This window comes from Ictidomys tridecemlineatus, chromosome 12 (assembly GCF_052094955.1).
Source record: "Ictidomys tridecemlineatus isolate mIctTri1 chromosome 12, mIctTri1.hap1, whole genome shotgun sequence".
Lineage (NCBI taxonomy): Eukaryota > Metazoa > Chordata > Mammalia > Rodentia > Sciuridae > Ictidomys > Ictidomys tridecemlineatus.
The window spans coordinates 93,954,723-93,971,275 of NC_135488.1; positions in this window are offsets into that span (position 1 = coordinate 93,954,723).

Here is a 16,553-nt window from a genome sequence, read left to right on the forward strand (position 1 = left end):
GAATCTACCTTGACACCTGGAAGGTTATATATGAAAAATCCAAAACTAACCTTATAGTAAGTGGGTAAAAGGTGAAAAAGATGAAAGCACTTCTTTTAAAATCTGGAGTAAGATAAGGATGTCCACTCTCATCTCTCCTATTTTTACAGTGTTAGAAATTCTAGCCAGAGCTTCCAGCAACAGAAGGATGTAAAAAGAAAAAAACTTATGAAAGAAAAAAATCAAATTGTAACTTTTTGCAGATGATATTATTCTATACTTTTAGGAAATCCATAAAGCTCCATCAGAAGACTACTAGAGCTAATAACAAATTTAGTAAAGTGTCAAGTTTTAAAACCAACATACAAAAATCAATAGCTTTTTTTTATATATCTACAATGGATATGCTGATAAAGAAACCAGGAAAGCAATCCCATCCACAATAGCCTAAAAAATATCTAGTAATAAATTTAACCATGGAGGTAAAAACCCAACAACAAAAACTATAGAACCTTGAAGAAAAAAAATTGAAGAAGAATTCAGGAGATCAAAAGCTCCCATGTTCATGGATAGACAGAAATAATATAGTTAGAATGGCCGCACAACCAAAAGCAATACACAGATGAAATCCATGTCAAGATACCAATGAAATTCTTCACAGAACTAGAAGAAAAAACAGTCATAAAATTCATTTGGAAGAAAAAGAGATCCAGAATAGTCAAAGCAATTTTAAGCCAAAAAAGCAATATGAAGGCATCACAATAACTGATTTCAAATCATACTACACAACTGTAAAGACAAAAACTGGTATAAAACAGACACACAGTCCAATGGTACAGATTAGAAGACTCAGAGACAAACCCACAATATAGAGGTATCTGATCTTTGAGAAAGGTGCCAAAAATATACATTGGAGAAAAGACAGGCCTTTTAACAAATGGTGCTGTTAAAATTGGTTATCTATGTGTGGAAGAATGAATCTAGACCCTGTCTTTCACCCCAAAGTCAACTCAAAATGGATCCAACACTTGGGAATTAAACCAGAAACTATTCAACTCCTGGAATAAAACATAGGGTCAACACCCCAGCATTTAGGTACAGACGACTTTCTCAGTATGACCCCTAAAGCTCAGAAAATAATGCCAAAAGTTAATAAATGGATTAGCATCAAATTACAAAGCTTCTGCACTGCGAAAAAATTAAGAATGTGTAGAGATGGGCTGCAGGCGTGGTTCAGTGGTAGAGTGCTCACCTAGCATGTGCGAGGGCACTGAATTTGATTCTCAGCACTACATGGGAATAAATAAATAAAGGTTCATTGGCAACTAAAAATTAAAAAAAAATGTGTAGACAGAACCTACAGAATGGGAGAAAATCTTTGCTAGCTAATTTTCTGATACAAGATTAATATCCAAAATATATAAATAATTCAAAAAACCCCAAACCCCAAACGATCCAATTAATAAATAGGCAAATGAATCAAACATACACTTCTCAAAAGAATAAATAAAAATGGCCAAAAAGATGTATGAAAAAATGTTCAACATCATTAGCAATTAGGAAAATGCAAATCAAAACTAAATGAGATTTCATGTCAGTTAGGAAGGCAGTCCTCAAGAATACAAACAGTGATAAATGTGGGAGAGGATGTGAAGAAAAAGAAACATTTTGGAATTTTACTCAGCAATAAAAGAGAATAAAATGATGGCATTTTCAAATAAATGGATGGCATTTGAGAAGATAATGCTAAGTGAATTTAGCCAATCCCCCCAAAACAAATGCCAAATGTTTTCTGATATAAGTAGGCTGACTCATAGTGGGGTAGGGAGAGGGAGCATGGGAGGAATAAATGAATTCTAGATAGGGAAGAGGTGTGGGAAGGAAAGGGAGGAGGCAGGGGATTAGCAAGGATGGTGGAATGTGATGGACATCATTATCCAAAGTATATGTATGAAGACATGAATTGGGTGTCAACCTACTTTATATACAAACAGAGATATGAAAAATATGGTGTATATGTGTAATAAGAATTGTAATGTAAAAAAAAAAAAACCCAAAGTACACGTATAAGGTCATGAATTGGCGTGAACATACTTTATATACAAAGATATGAAAAATTGTGCTCTGTGCGTAATCAGAATTTGTAATGCATTCTGCTGTAGTGTATTTTAAAAAATAAAATCAAATAAAAAAAAGACATTTAAAGCCCTATGATACTAAAAAAAAACAACATTTTTTTACACTGTTGGAGAAATTGTAAATTAGCTCCATCACTATGAAAAACCTAGCCATGGAACCACCATATGACCCAGCTATAACACTCTTCAATATGTATTATTATAAAGAATTAAAATCAATATGATAAATGCACAGCCATATTCATAGCAGCACAATTCACAATAGCCAAACAATGGAACCAGCCTAGATGTCCATTAATAGATCCATTAATAGATGGGTGAATAAAGAAAATGTTTTATATATGCACAATGGAGATTTTATTGTTGATGGGTTTACTTTTTACTTTTACTTTTTATTTTTTGGTACCATGGATAGAACTCAGGGGTGACTGAGCCACATCTCCAGACATCATCACCACCATTATTGTAATTATTATTTTGAGACAGGGTCTTTATAAATTGCTTAGGGCCTTGCTAAGTAGTTGAGGCTGGCATTGGATTTGTAACCCTTCTGCCTCAGCCTCCCAAGCCACTGGGATTATAGGTATGTGTCCCCATGGTAGGTTATCCAATGGAGTTTTAATCGTTCAAAAAGAAAAATGACATTATGTCATTTTCAGGAAAATGGATGGAGCTTGAGACCATTATGTTAAATGAAATAAGCCAAACTCAAATGGTTGAGGGTCATATTACCTCTTCTCTTCCATGTGTGGAAGGTGGAGAGGAAAAAGAAAAAGAGGGGTTTACCTCATGACAATCTAAGAGAGATCAGTAAAAGAGGAGAAAGGGATCTTGAAACTCGGCCCAGAAACTTAGGCTGGAGTTATATCCCCTCCCAGGGGAGGGAAGAGCACAAGCACAGCCCTCATCAGGCCCTCTCTTGCATCACTGTCAAGTATTTGCTGTCCTTTACTAGTATGACAGGATTTATCATTTGGGGAATACCCATGTAGTGAAGAAGAACCTCAACTCTGCTGTAGACATTGGTGTATGAGTATGGATTTTTATTTTTTTAAAAAGGTATTGATGTAAATAAACACATTCTAATTACATTAAAAAATTACAACTATGGAAATACAAAGAAAGAGAATCCTATTGCCTGCAGGTGATCACCGTTAATATTTTCATTTCCTTCCAAGTTTATTTTTATTTTATATACTTATGAGCATGCTGAATGAATATTTATTATTAAGCTTTTATCACTTACTGGTTTATTATGAACTTGTTTCCAAATCATTAAGATTCTCTAGTAAATATTTATTAGGCTCATGATATTTTATTAACCAGATGAATCATAATTTATAATTTCTCTATTGTTATATATTTGAATAATTTTATCACTGATACCAATAATGTTACCCTATCATCTTTACATTTAAACATACGTCTGTAACTTTGATTATTTCCATTGCATAAATTTTAGAAATAGAATTACAGGTTTTGGAAATGGCACCATTCCTAAGCCTCTAGGTACTTATTGCCAAGAGCCTTCCAAACAAATTTTGCACTCCAACTTATGGTATATAAGATTACTTCTTTCACAGCTCCCTTTCCAGAACTGCTTACTAATTAAAAGACATCAATTTGAGAAATGTAAAACAGCACTTTTTCCAAAAATACAGTCTTTGATGATTGTTTTTCAAGTTTTCCTGCCTTGCTTTCAACTACATAAAGTTTTTTCACGTGGATATTCTTTCTTTCTCTTTCTTTCTTTCTTTCTTTCTTTCTTTCTTTCTTTCTTTCTTTCTTTCTTTCTTTCTTTCTTTCTTTCTTTCTTTCTTTCCTTCCTTCCTTCCTTCCTTCCTTCCTTCCTTCCTTCCTTCCTTCCTTCCTTCTTTCTTTCTTTCTTTCTTGATAGTGAGGATTGAATTCAGGGGCACTTAACCACTGAGGCACATCCCCAGCCCTATTTTGGGTCTCACTGAGTTGCTTAGGGTCTGGCTAAGTTGCTGAGGTTGGCTTTGAACTCGCGATCCTCCTGCCTCAGCCTCCCAAGCCACTGGGATTACAGGTATGCAGCACCATGCCTGTCAGGATATTTTATTATATGAGCAGCTGGTCTTGTTTGGTAAATATCATCACACTGTACCCTTAGATACCACCAAATACTTCTCACATTGGTAAATATTCCATCTATGCACTCTTTCTTGCTTGTACTTTCTCTTTAAAAAAAAAAACACCCATTGCTACTGGTATAATCTTAACTAATAACACTACTACTATAAATGATACTTTTTATATTATGCCATTTTGAATCTTAGGCTTACAAAGAGGTAACAAAAGCAGTACCAACATTTAAAATAACCAGAAATTAAATACATGGATATAGGGTTTATCTATCCATCACCTATCAATCAGCTTTACATTGTCAATTCAATGTCACACATGCTCCAAATAAATCACACCCAGGCAACTATGGGTGTAACAGGAAAAAATGGTCACAGTATATTTCTATGGCCCCAGTTTTATACAGGCAGAGGGCTGTGAATCTTAAAGGAAAGATAGCCCAGAAAGGAAGGGAAGGGATAAAAATGAATAAGAGAAAGCTTTTTAGTAAATATTTTATGTGGGTAAATATCTGGCAGTTATAGATAAAAAGAGGTAGAGCTGATTCTATGAAACTGTAATCAGTTGTTTTCCAATCTGACCTCATGGGCACCCTACAGCAACCTCTCACATGGCCCTGGCCCTTTATCACTGAAGGAGGGATATTAATGAATGAAGGGATCTGAAGAGGGCATCTATATCCAACCAGCACCCCATACCTCCTGTCTCTACGTTATTTACAACAACTGTTGTCACCTGTTTGTATATGTAAAATTATCCAATTTCTATAAATCTTTTTAATGATGATAATAGAAACCTGTGGTAGATATATCTAAACAAGAGTGTTTAAAATGAAAAATGGAGGACCCATTGTTTAAAGCCTTGAGGTTCTTCCTGAACAACAACAAGTCCATAGATCCATTCAGGCAAAAAATGAAATCATCAGAGGCCAACCCACTGCTATCATGCCACATACAAGTCTAGACTTTTTTTTTTAAGCTTATTTTATTTGTTTCTGTTTTGTTTTGTTTTGGGGTAGACAAGAGGAAGTTGCTTATGTCATCTCAATTCCCATGCCTGACTTTCAAGTAATATTAAAATCATGCTTATTGCTCAAACATTTCCCACTAATTCCCAGGAGATTTACCACCTTTCTATCATCTCTTCAGCACCGGGAGATTGCTCAAGAGGACAGTGAGGTTCAGTGACGATATTAAATGACTTAATTTCCTCACGTGATTTTTTTTTTTTTTTTGAGCACAGTTGACTCTGCTGACCCAGCTAAGAGGCAATCATGAGCTTCTAACTTCACCAAGTTAATGTCTCTCTCTTTGGAAGAATACAATACAATCTTCCAGATAGTGGAAACTCATCCTTACTCAGATGCACACCTATGACCCATCAAAGAAACTCATAAAGTTCCATTTATAGAATAGTTTGTGGCAATAAGGTTTATGTCTGTCAGTTTTGCCGAAGGCGTCTTTTGCATATGCTCATTTGATTTGCATTCACTTTGTGCCTACTCAGTCCTTACTAAGAACCAGTTCAAAATCCTACAAGAAAACTATTATACCAAAACAAAGAAAATATTTCTAATATTTCCTACTGTGTTTCAATAAGTATCAGGTAATTAGTTGAGTTCCTATTTTTCCTATTTGTGAGTTTATAATGGTAAGAATTTGATCTTAATCCCTTTTTGTATTTTTCCTAATATCTATTGTGGTTTTATATACGTAGGAAGCTCTTTATGAATACTTGCTTATTTATGGATTTATTTAAGATGTTATGAAATAGCAGAAAATTTGGAAAAAATGAATACAAATATTGCTAAAATGGTAATATTGTTTTCTAAAACTCTTTGGAAATATAAGTATAAAAAATAATGATGCTACTGTGCTATTGTTTCTACTTTATATTCTGAAATTCTTTTTACCTAGATCTGTTTTTCTTGGCAGTTAGAAATAGCATTCTAGGGGATGAAGGTCATCTGGGAACACATAGGGCTTTTAGCATCCAGACCTGCTCCTGGTTCCCCTCTTTCTGTTCTCTTCTCTTCATTCTGGGCTTCCTCACTCGTTTTCATCTCTAGACTTCAATGTCAATGACCTTCCTTGTTTCCTTTCTGGTACATTTAATTCCCATTCCAAGTTTCCACTCTTGCCAACACCCAGATTCTTCATTATTGTTGCTCCAATGATTCCACAGTTTATAGTAGTTTGTGAGATTCTAAACTATGTTCTGACTTGCATTATTATTTTTGTTTAAGTCAGTCTTTTTGTTGCTGTGACCAAAAGACCAAACAAGAACAATTTAGAGGAGGAAAGTTTGTTTGATGCTCATGGTTTCAGAAGACTCTGTTCATAGATGTATGACTCCATTGTTTTGGGCCCAAGTTGAGGCAGAACATCATAGTGGAAGGGTGTGGAGGAGAAGAATAGATCAGGACATGGTAAGAAGGAAGGAGAGAGAGAGAGAGAGAGAGAGAGAGAGAGAGAGAGAGAGAGAGAGAGAGATCTGCTTGCCATATAAAAAGGGAGGAGACACGGAGAGATAGAGAGAGATAGAGAGAGGTAGAGATAGATATCTACTTTCCAGGGACAAAATATAAACTCCAAGGTATACCCACAATCATTTCCCTCCTCCAGCAACAACTTACCTGCCTACAGTTATCACCCAGTTAATCTTTGTCAGTGGATGAAGCCATTGATTAGGTCACACCTGTCATAACTTAATCGTGTCACTCTGAATATTCTCTCATTTTAAAAAATTCTTGTTTTTAGATATACTTGAAATTAGGGTGTATTTTGACATATGATGCATACATAGAGTGCAACCAATTACAATTTTGGTCCCATTCTTTGGTTGAACATGATGTGGAGTTGCACCGATTGTGTATTTATATATGAGCACAGGACAGTTATGTCCAATTCATTCTCCTGTCTTTCTATTCCCATCCTCTCTCCTTTTTCTTCTTCTCGTTTGTCTAACCCAGTGAACTTCTATACTTCCCCTCTCTACCCTCCCTTGTTATGGGTTAGCATCCAGATATCAGAGAGAACATTTGGCCTTTGGGTTTTTGGGAAACTGGCTTATTTCATTTAGCATATTCTCTAGTTCCATCCATTTACTGGCAAATACCATAATTCTATTCTTGTTTATAGCTGTATGGATATGTGAGTGTGTGAGTGTGTGAGTATGTGTGTGTTTTCTGGGTCACATGTCAAAGTCAAAAGTTCACCGGATGCTGTCCTCTGTAGGGTGTCCATCTGTGCTTGCTGGTTTATGAGACATCTCAAGATAGGAAATGGGTACTTGGCAGTATACGCTAACATGGAATTAAATAATGGAGCTGCTCAGATATCTCTGTGGTTCCAATTGCTTAACAAAATATTGTTAAATCTATAATAACAAAGGCACAAGAGATTATCCTTTGTTCTTAACTAAATTATGTATATGTATAGACACACACACACACACACACACACACACACACACACACACGCCTGCACACATACTTTCATAAACCCTGGCTAAAAAAATGAAGGAAGAGAAAACTTTACATTGTTAATAATTACTCATGAAGCCTCAAAGTCTAAGATTTAATGTTATAGGCTTATCAGCAGGTGCTCTGTTAATGCTGAGCTGAACAATGTTCTACCAAATCTTGCTGTGCCCTTTGGAAAAAAAGCCCACAACAATAAAGGAAAGTAAAATTAACTAATAAGACACCTCAGGCATACATTTTTAGAATTGGAATCTTAGCATTTTCTATTTTTTCCCTGTCAGAGATTATTCTTTGTACAAAGCAAAGAATTCACCAAGTGACACATGCTTTCTAAAGCTTCCTTGTGCTCCCTCAGGTATTAAAATGTGGACTTGAAGCCAGACTATTGGACTCAATGAAATAATATTATCTATTCTTTTTTACTAAAATGTATTAAAAGCTAAATTTTGAATTTTACAGTCTGTTGTCATCTCAGGCTCAACGTAGCTATTCTCAAATAAGTAATCTCTTTCTTTTTCTGTTTTTTGAAAATTCTTTTCCTTAGGAAACATGTGATGATTATATTCATTTCACTTAGGATGCAGAGAAAAGGAGATCTAAAAGAATATTCACTTTAGAAATATTGACTGTGATTGAAGAACTTTCATTTACTTTTGTGATACTTTATGATTATTGGCAATGAGAAGGCCTTGCACTGTGAAAGATGACTGATTCATTCTATGGGAGAATCTTTAAATTTAATCCTAACTTAGTGTCTTTGAGAATTCTTCTACTGAGAATGTCACCAAATGCAAAGAAAATGAGAGAATGGAATTCTGTGGCATCACTGTTATTTTGACATCTAGAATATAGATGAATAAGAATTAAAAATATATAAACAATCACCTCATTTTAAGCTGATTGATAACACCCTGCTCAATGTTAGGCTTGCATCTGGAATGATCCCAAAGGCTCATGTATTGAAGGCCTGATCTCCAATGCAGCAATGTTCAGAGGTGGGTCTTTGAGGAGTGTTTAGACCATGAGAGTTCTGATTTCATTAAGGCATTAATCCATTGAAAGATTCCCATCTGAATGAACTCTTGGGGTGGTAAACCTATGGGATGTGGGACACATTTGAAGGGTAGGTCTTTGGGAGAATGTCCTGGGAGAACGTAATTTTTTCCAGCTTGTTCTCTCCCTGCACTTCCACACATACTTCATACTTTCTCTCTCTCTCTCTCTCTCTCTCTCTCTCTCTCTCTCTCTCTCTCTCTCTCTCTCTCTCTCTCCTTCCCAGCTGCCATGAGCTGAGCAGATTTCCTCTGCCATACCCTTCCACCATCATGTTCTTCCTCTCCTCAAGCTCAAAGCAATGAAACTAGTCAGCCAGTCAACCATGAACAGAGTGTCCTCTGAAACCGTGAGCCAAAATAAATAATTGCCCCTCTAAGCTGTTTTTCTAAAGCATTTTATTCCAGTGGCAAAAAGCTGACTAACACAATCATTTACTATTTCTCCTCAAATTGGTGAATTGGTGTGTGTGTGTGTGTGTGTGTGTGTGTGTGTGTGTGTGTGTATGCATGCGAAGATGACTACAGCAAGTTTTCAGTTTCTCTTGTCAGTGGGAGGTGTAACCTGGAAAATGGGTGACAGCTTGATAGTGTTTCTTTTCAAAGAGAAAGTAGAGAAAAAAAATTTGTATTATTTAATTGGATAACTTATGTTAGGAACAAAACTCAGAAGAAAAATCAGTTAATTGGACTTCTTCTCTCCAGTTCCGTTTAATCCTAGATAAGCATATTTGCACTTCAATAACACCTTTTCTTGCTGTAGAAACACTTGGAGTAACTCTCTGAGCATGGCAGAAGGGTGTGTGAGAGAGGTAGTGCTGTTTTATGATATTCCTACCAATATTTGGGAAGTGGGAGAGATGAGGAAATAAGATCACTTATTTAGCGTGATTATAAAAAAATGCATGAAAATTGAACTGTTATACAGAGACACTATCAAAACCATCTGCAGATGAATAAGTAGTTTATAATGTGTTCCCTTAGGAAGTTTGCTTTGAGATTATCTATAGGAAAAGGCAGGAAACAAGGAGGATGCCCTGGTATGTTACTGTACTTGGAGGTGAAATAGGGGAAGATACTTCTGCAATGAGATTGCCTAAGACATTTGCAGTGGAAACAAATATAAAATTTATACTAATTCTAAAATTAAAATAAGAATAATTAAAAGACGTTTTGTGCTAATATGTGAGAGCTTGGTATAGATCCCCTGACCACTGGGAACAAATGATATAGCTTTTAAACTTTTTAGGGGCATTTTGGTCAAAATACTTGAGAAGAGTGGTACTTTTTCTAAGAGAAACTATTTTCTATTTTTACAGCAAAGGTCAGCTACTACCTTTAGTCAATATTCTTGGCTTCACTAGGTCATCTAAATCACAAGAATGGAAAGGTTTCTCAAAAATAGGGATGAAAAGGGTGTAACCTTTTTTGAATTTTTTCTCTCTTCATCTATTGCTTTATATATTTTATTGTTAATTTCTAGATCATTTATAGAGAAAACAAGAAGTTTCTGTCTCTGAAAAATTCAAAATGTTAAATAAAATATGTACATACAAAATTAATTAATTTTAATTAAATTTTGTAAGTTAATTTAATAAATTTTTAAAAATCCATAAATTCTATTGTGTCAGGATGCTGTATGTACTGTTCTCTTTCTACTACTAAGGAGCCATAGCTTTCCATTAAAATTATTTTGCTTCTTATTAAAATGTAATAATTCCCACAGATCATTTTTAGTGTATCCTGACACTAATAATGGATTTATCATCAAAAATGATAATAATCATTCAGATGATTAAGATTAACCCCAAAATGGATATAGCAGTCCTGCAAAACTGGAAATTAATGAGAAAAGACAGCAAGATCCAGAAAACACACGTCCATGAATCTCCCAGCCTATAGGAAACAGAGCATAGACATATGGCCTGATTGTTGTCTTAGGAGTTTGTAGCTGAACCAGAATGCAATATTGAGATGACTAGTGTTTCAAACTCATTAATGATATTTTAGGTTTCTGTGCTCATATTAAGTGCTTGAAAGAAGCATCTAGTCCAGTGCTAAAGAAAATACAGAGGATCCATTGACAAACATTCTCTGCTTGAACAAATTTTTCTGTGACTCCTGATGCTTCTCTCTGGCCCATTTGTGTAATTTTCTTATAAAATTCAATTTTAGCAAGAAAACTTGATAAGTCAGTTTGGCAAGACATTCCCCACCATGGCCCTTGAATTGCAATAACCCCTGATAGCTGATCAGGTTTTTTATATCTTAGATGATGTATGATCGCCTTGGCTTATCTTCAGCAAGAATCTTGTTAAGTCTGTTTAGCCCAAAGAATCTTGTTAGGTATATTTAGCCCAAATCCCCCTTACCCTTGATCTTTCCTCTTAGTAATTTTTCACTCACTGACCCCCACCTTGTTCTTGAGTTGTAGATTTCCACTTGTACATGTTATCTTTGGAGTTAAGCAGAGACCTTGGCATATATATTAAGCTGTTGATCAGTGTTCAGTATTAATACTCTAAAAACAGCAGAATAATCTTAGTATTTTTTTATTTGTATTCAAATACTAATTGTTTTAGTCTGCTTTTTCATTGTAGTGACTAAAAGATCTGACCAGAACAATGGTAGAAGAGGAAAATTTTGTTTGAGGGATCATGGTCCCCAAGGTCTTAGTCCACAGAAGTCTGGCTCCATTTGTTGGGGCTCAAGATGAACATCATGGTGGGAGAGGGTGGCAAACGGAAGTTCACATCTTGGTGACCAGGAAGCAAAGAGAGAGAGAGAGTTTCTACTCTCCAGATTCAAAATATATACCCGAAAGCAACACTCCCAAGTTACATCACTGACAGCCACTTTAGTTACCACTCAGTTAATCCCTATCAGGGGATTAATTCACTGATTGGGTTGCCATCTCACATCCCAATCATTTCTCATCTGAACCTTCTTGTGTTGTCTCACATGTGGGTTTTTGGATGCCATCTCACATCCAAACCATAACACTTATAGAACCAACTTTTAACCCACCTTGTTATGGGAAACCATGACAGATATTTTAGAATTCACAGATGATATATTCAACATAGGTGCTCAGGTATAATCCTGAGCACATATTAGCACATCATAGAAGGAGGAACTTGGAAATGTGTTGGAAAGAAAGAATGATTGAAAATCATTCTAAGCCAGTCTACATTCTCACATCAACCTGACTGCATTTGTTTTAATTTTCCAGATGTTATGACTAAGGTGTTCTTTAATAGTGAAAATAAGTCTGATGAAATCATGTGCCCACATCATGAAGAAGAAAGTCCAACTATTTAATATTTATTATATCACCTTCTGTTGGAACAGTAAAATGGGTGATTCTGAACTCCTATGGGGAACCTCCTATGGGGATGAGTAAAACATTACCCATCTCTGTAGGAGGTCCCCAACAGGCAGTAAAAAGCTCTCCACAGGAGATCAAAGAACTCTTGCAGAAACTAGACTACAATTTAAAAGGAGGAGCAGCATTTATTCAAAGATAATCTCAAACTTCCAGCATTTTATTTTAGGTATCTGTCATCTGAAAAACAACAAAAACAGAAGTAAAACTATTTCATTTTCCTACAATAAAGCTGAATATTGAACAGTTACACCAAGTTCTAAGCAACTTTTTAAAGTCTGGCTTTGCAGATTTAAGTCTCCTGCATATTCAAAACCCACTAAAATCTTCATCAAAACACACACACACACACACACACACACACACACACACACACACTCACAAGGATTTCACTAATTATCAATCCTAATGGTCACATTCTGAGGATATTCCAAAATGTTGTGGGTCTCTCTAATATCCAAAGGTTTTCATGCCAGAAATGAAACACCCAGGTTACTTATGCATTGCTTGGTTCTCATTGTACTAATGTCCTAAAACTACTGAAAAATTAATATTCCTTGAAACATTAAATAAATGATTCTCTTCTATATGCTGAAATACATTTTGTCATTGTCATAAATCAAGACTTAGATATGTAAGAACTTCATATTTACCCCAAAAGTAATGTTTGCAATTTTATTTCTCTTGAAAACTGACTGCATTCTAAGTTGTTCAAATATGATAATAGTCAGTGAGACTCACCTGCTTATTACAAAAGTTACAACCATATTATAATAGTATTTATTAAAGCAATTACAATAAAAAGGGTTACCATGATATCAAATTTGCTGCTTTTATCATCATAATCATCATCATCATATTTTTATTCTTATTCACATTCCCATGTCTTATTGGCTATTGGTCAGCTTATTAGACAATAAGAATAAAAATAAGAGAGTTGTAATTGTTCATTTCCCAAGGGAAAACTAGGCTACAGTATTTTTCCCTAAGGAAATGTTCAGACAGATATTAATAGAATGATTTTCTCTTTCATGACTCAGGATTCAGATTTAATAATATAGTAGGTTGTCTGGAATCAACTATATTCTACGATAACATTGTTGACAAGACTTTGTAATGTGTTAATGAACTAGCAGGAAAGACAGCTATTTATCAGGCCAAATGATTTACTGAACATGGAAACCCAGATGGGGCTTTGGGTAAATTTTGTCACATTAAGACATTTGCTGAATTTTGGTTTGTGTTTTCATGGCCTCAGAGTACATAGAATGCCCAAGTTGGAGAATTTATTAAGAGTGTCTTAATCCATAAAACTGGAAATATAAAATCTACAAAATTTCTAGAAGGAAAACAAAAATACACAGAGGAAAATGCAAATTTCAATCTAGGATATAAAAAGAACAGAAAGAAGAGAAGAAAAAAATAAAAAAAAAAACAGCCCCTGGGAAACTGGAACAAATGGATGTCAGCAAGTTTTGTGTCCAAATATACATTTATTACATGATGTTTAAAAATACTCAATGGAGGGAATTGTTTGAAAGTGATATAGTGCTAGTGTATTCTGAACCCTTTAAAAAAACAACAACATAAAACTCTAGAGGAAAACAACTCTGTTCTGTAACTCAAAGGTAAAATTTTACTTATGGAAAATAAGCAGCTAACAGTAAAAAAAAAAAAAAGTATGTAAAAGAGAAGCATATGAGAGAACCAACAGTACTTTATACTCCTGCCCCTGGATTTTAGGCTTTCTGCTTCTTCTCACCTTCCTACATAAGGGGATCTATATAGCCAGGTCATCAGAATGCAACTAATCCTGGAATTTTCTCGACTGCTCTATAAAGTGTATGGAGGAATTTCATGGCAAGACGTTTCAGACAAGTTTCTTGATGTCAAGTAATAGCCCAAACTATTCTCCTCTGTCTGTGCGGTTGTTTAAATCCCTGGCCCCTCTTCCAGAGCTCAGGCTTCAGCTCCTCTAATTCTGTTCTAGAGATCAATAAGGTCATACATCAGTCATCTTTTCCTCTTCATATTACTAGGCGGTTCTCATAGATGAGTGGGTTCATCTTTTCATTCAATGCACCTTTTAAAAAAATGTAATACATTGAATGGGCTGAATGTTTTTGTCACTCTCCAAATTCAGATGTTGAAACCTTAATCCTCAATGTGATGATTCATCCAAACTGGCTAAGATAAATAAAGGAAATATCCTGGTTACCCATTGCCTCATTAATACATGACCTTGTCCATTTAGTGATAAATAGGCAAAAAAATAATAAAACTCAGCCTTGATCAAGGTGAAGTTAGAACTTGACTGCCATCCTAATGGAAATATAAATTATATATTATAATAATATAGTAATATACATATATATTAGTATATAATAATATATTTATATTAATATAAATACTTCATATAAATCATATTGGCATTGTGCTTTAAAAACAAGTTTACTCATATATTCCTACATATCAGAATGTATGTTGAGGCTAGAATAAAATTGTAAAAGATTCATTTCCTGCTCATAGTCCAGACAGATTCCTCATTATATTGTGTTAAAACAAACTCCTGGCCAGCATGTGAAAACAAAATCAGCAGTAGTATCTTGGCACATAGCTGTGTTGTTTATTATCCAATATTGGATAACTTTCTACAGAATTAACTTATCTTGGTTTGAATATTCACAGATTCAATAAACATATGTGAAATCCTGCTATTTACCAAATTTATATCTCCAGTCCAGACCCCTTCCTTCAAATCCAGGCTTGCATGGTTTCTGCTTGTTGGCCTTCCACTATGAAAGTCTAATAAGCAACTCAACTTATGTCCTGTACCGGTCCCTTTCCTTTCCCTAAGTTCCAGTTTCTCAGGCTAAGATGTTTGAATCATCCTTTATTCCCATCAGTCTCTCATGGTGTATGTTCGATGTGTTGGTAAATGATGTTGGTCCCAGTGTTTTCTATTATTTACCTCCATTGCTACAGGACTTCTAAAAGCCACTAATATATCTCTCCTGGGTTAAAGTAACTAAAACTGAACCCTTTATCCATACTTGGCCCTACAGTTTAGTTTCATCATAAGATGTAAAGTGATAATCATAAAATGAGTGAAAACATTATTTCTTAGATCAACACTCCTCACTGGTTCCTCATTGTCCTTAGTATAAAAGGCACTGTGCTTTCAGAATCCCACATGCCCTACATAATCTCTCTAACCCAATATATTTCCAGGATCATCACCAACTTTCCCTATATTTATTACATTCAAAGCTACCCCTGATTCCTCTATATTCCTTGAATATGCCAAACACAGACCTACTTATTCTATGACAGTCTCTTGTCAAAACCCTTTCTCTTTGACACTCACAAGACTTATTCCATCACATCTTCAAGTACTTGTTCAAATTTCTTTTTTTTTTTTGTCACTTGACCAATAAAACCAATAAGAATGAGGAGGAAAAGTTTATTTTGGTTTATGGTTTCAGAGGTTCAGTCCCATGGCTCTGGGCCTGGGGTGAGAAAGAACATCAATGCAGAAGGGAATGGCAGAAGAAAGCAGCTCAGAACATAGCAATCAGGAAGCAAAGAGAGCTCCTGCCACCAGGAATCAAATATAAAACAAAGGCCGACTCCCACTTACCTACTTCCCCCAGCACACCCTAACTGGCTGCCTTACCACTCTGTTGTTAATTTATGTCAGTGGATTAATCCATGATTAAGTTATACCTCTCACAATCTAATGATTTCACCTGTGAAAATTCTTGCATTGTCTCATCCATGTGCTTTTGGGGACATCTTGTATCTAAACCATAACAATCATTTTTTTTCCAATCATATGTATAATTGCATAACTCCCAGAACTCCTTTTCCTCTTATTTTTCTTTGCCTTTAGTCATAACTTTTAGCTGGTTTCCCCTTTCTTCTGTTTTTATATACTGTATATTTTCTTCTTATTATAAATGTTTATTATTTGGCTACATCTGCCTTTAGTAACTAAAAGGAAAAGTCAACTTATTCAAGGTTTTATTTTGAGTTCCTTTTCATTTAAAATTTTTCAAAAATTTATTTATATTTTCCCTGGGTTGAAACAGATGCATGTTAATTATTGGTCAGTGAGTAAATGTGCCCTGCCTCAAATAAAAGATTGCTTTATTTGTAGCATTTTCCATCTTTGATAATGTAGGGCACAATATCTTGCTGAAAATCCATCAACCCAAAGTGAAAGCACACTGGTGTTTTCGTTTGTTTTTCTGTATAAATTTCCTTGTCCACACTTGATACGGAAGCATTACATCCTCCTGCATCAAAGGAAAGATGCAGGCTTACACAAAGAAAACATCACCTGGAGGTTATAGTATGGCCCACTAGCTTGAAAGGGCTGGGGCTGTTTTCAATGCCCCAAACTCAGA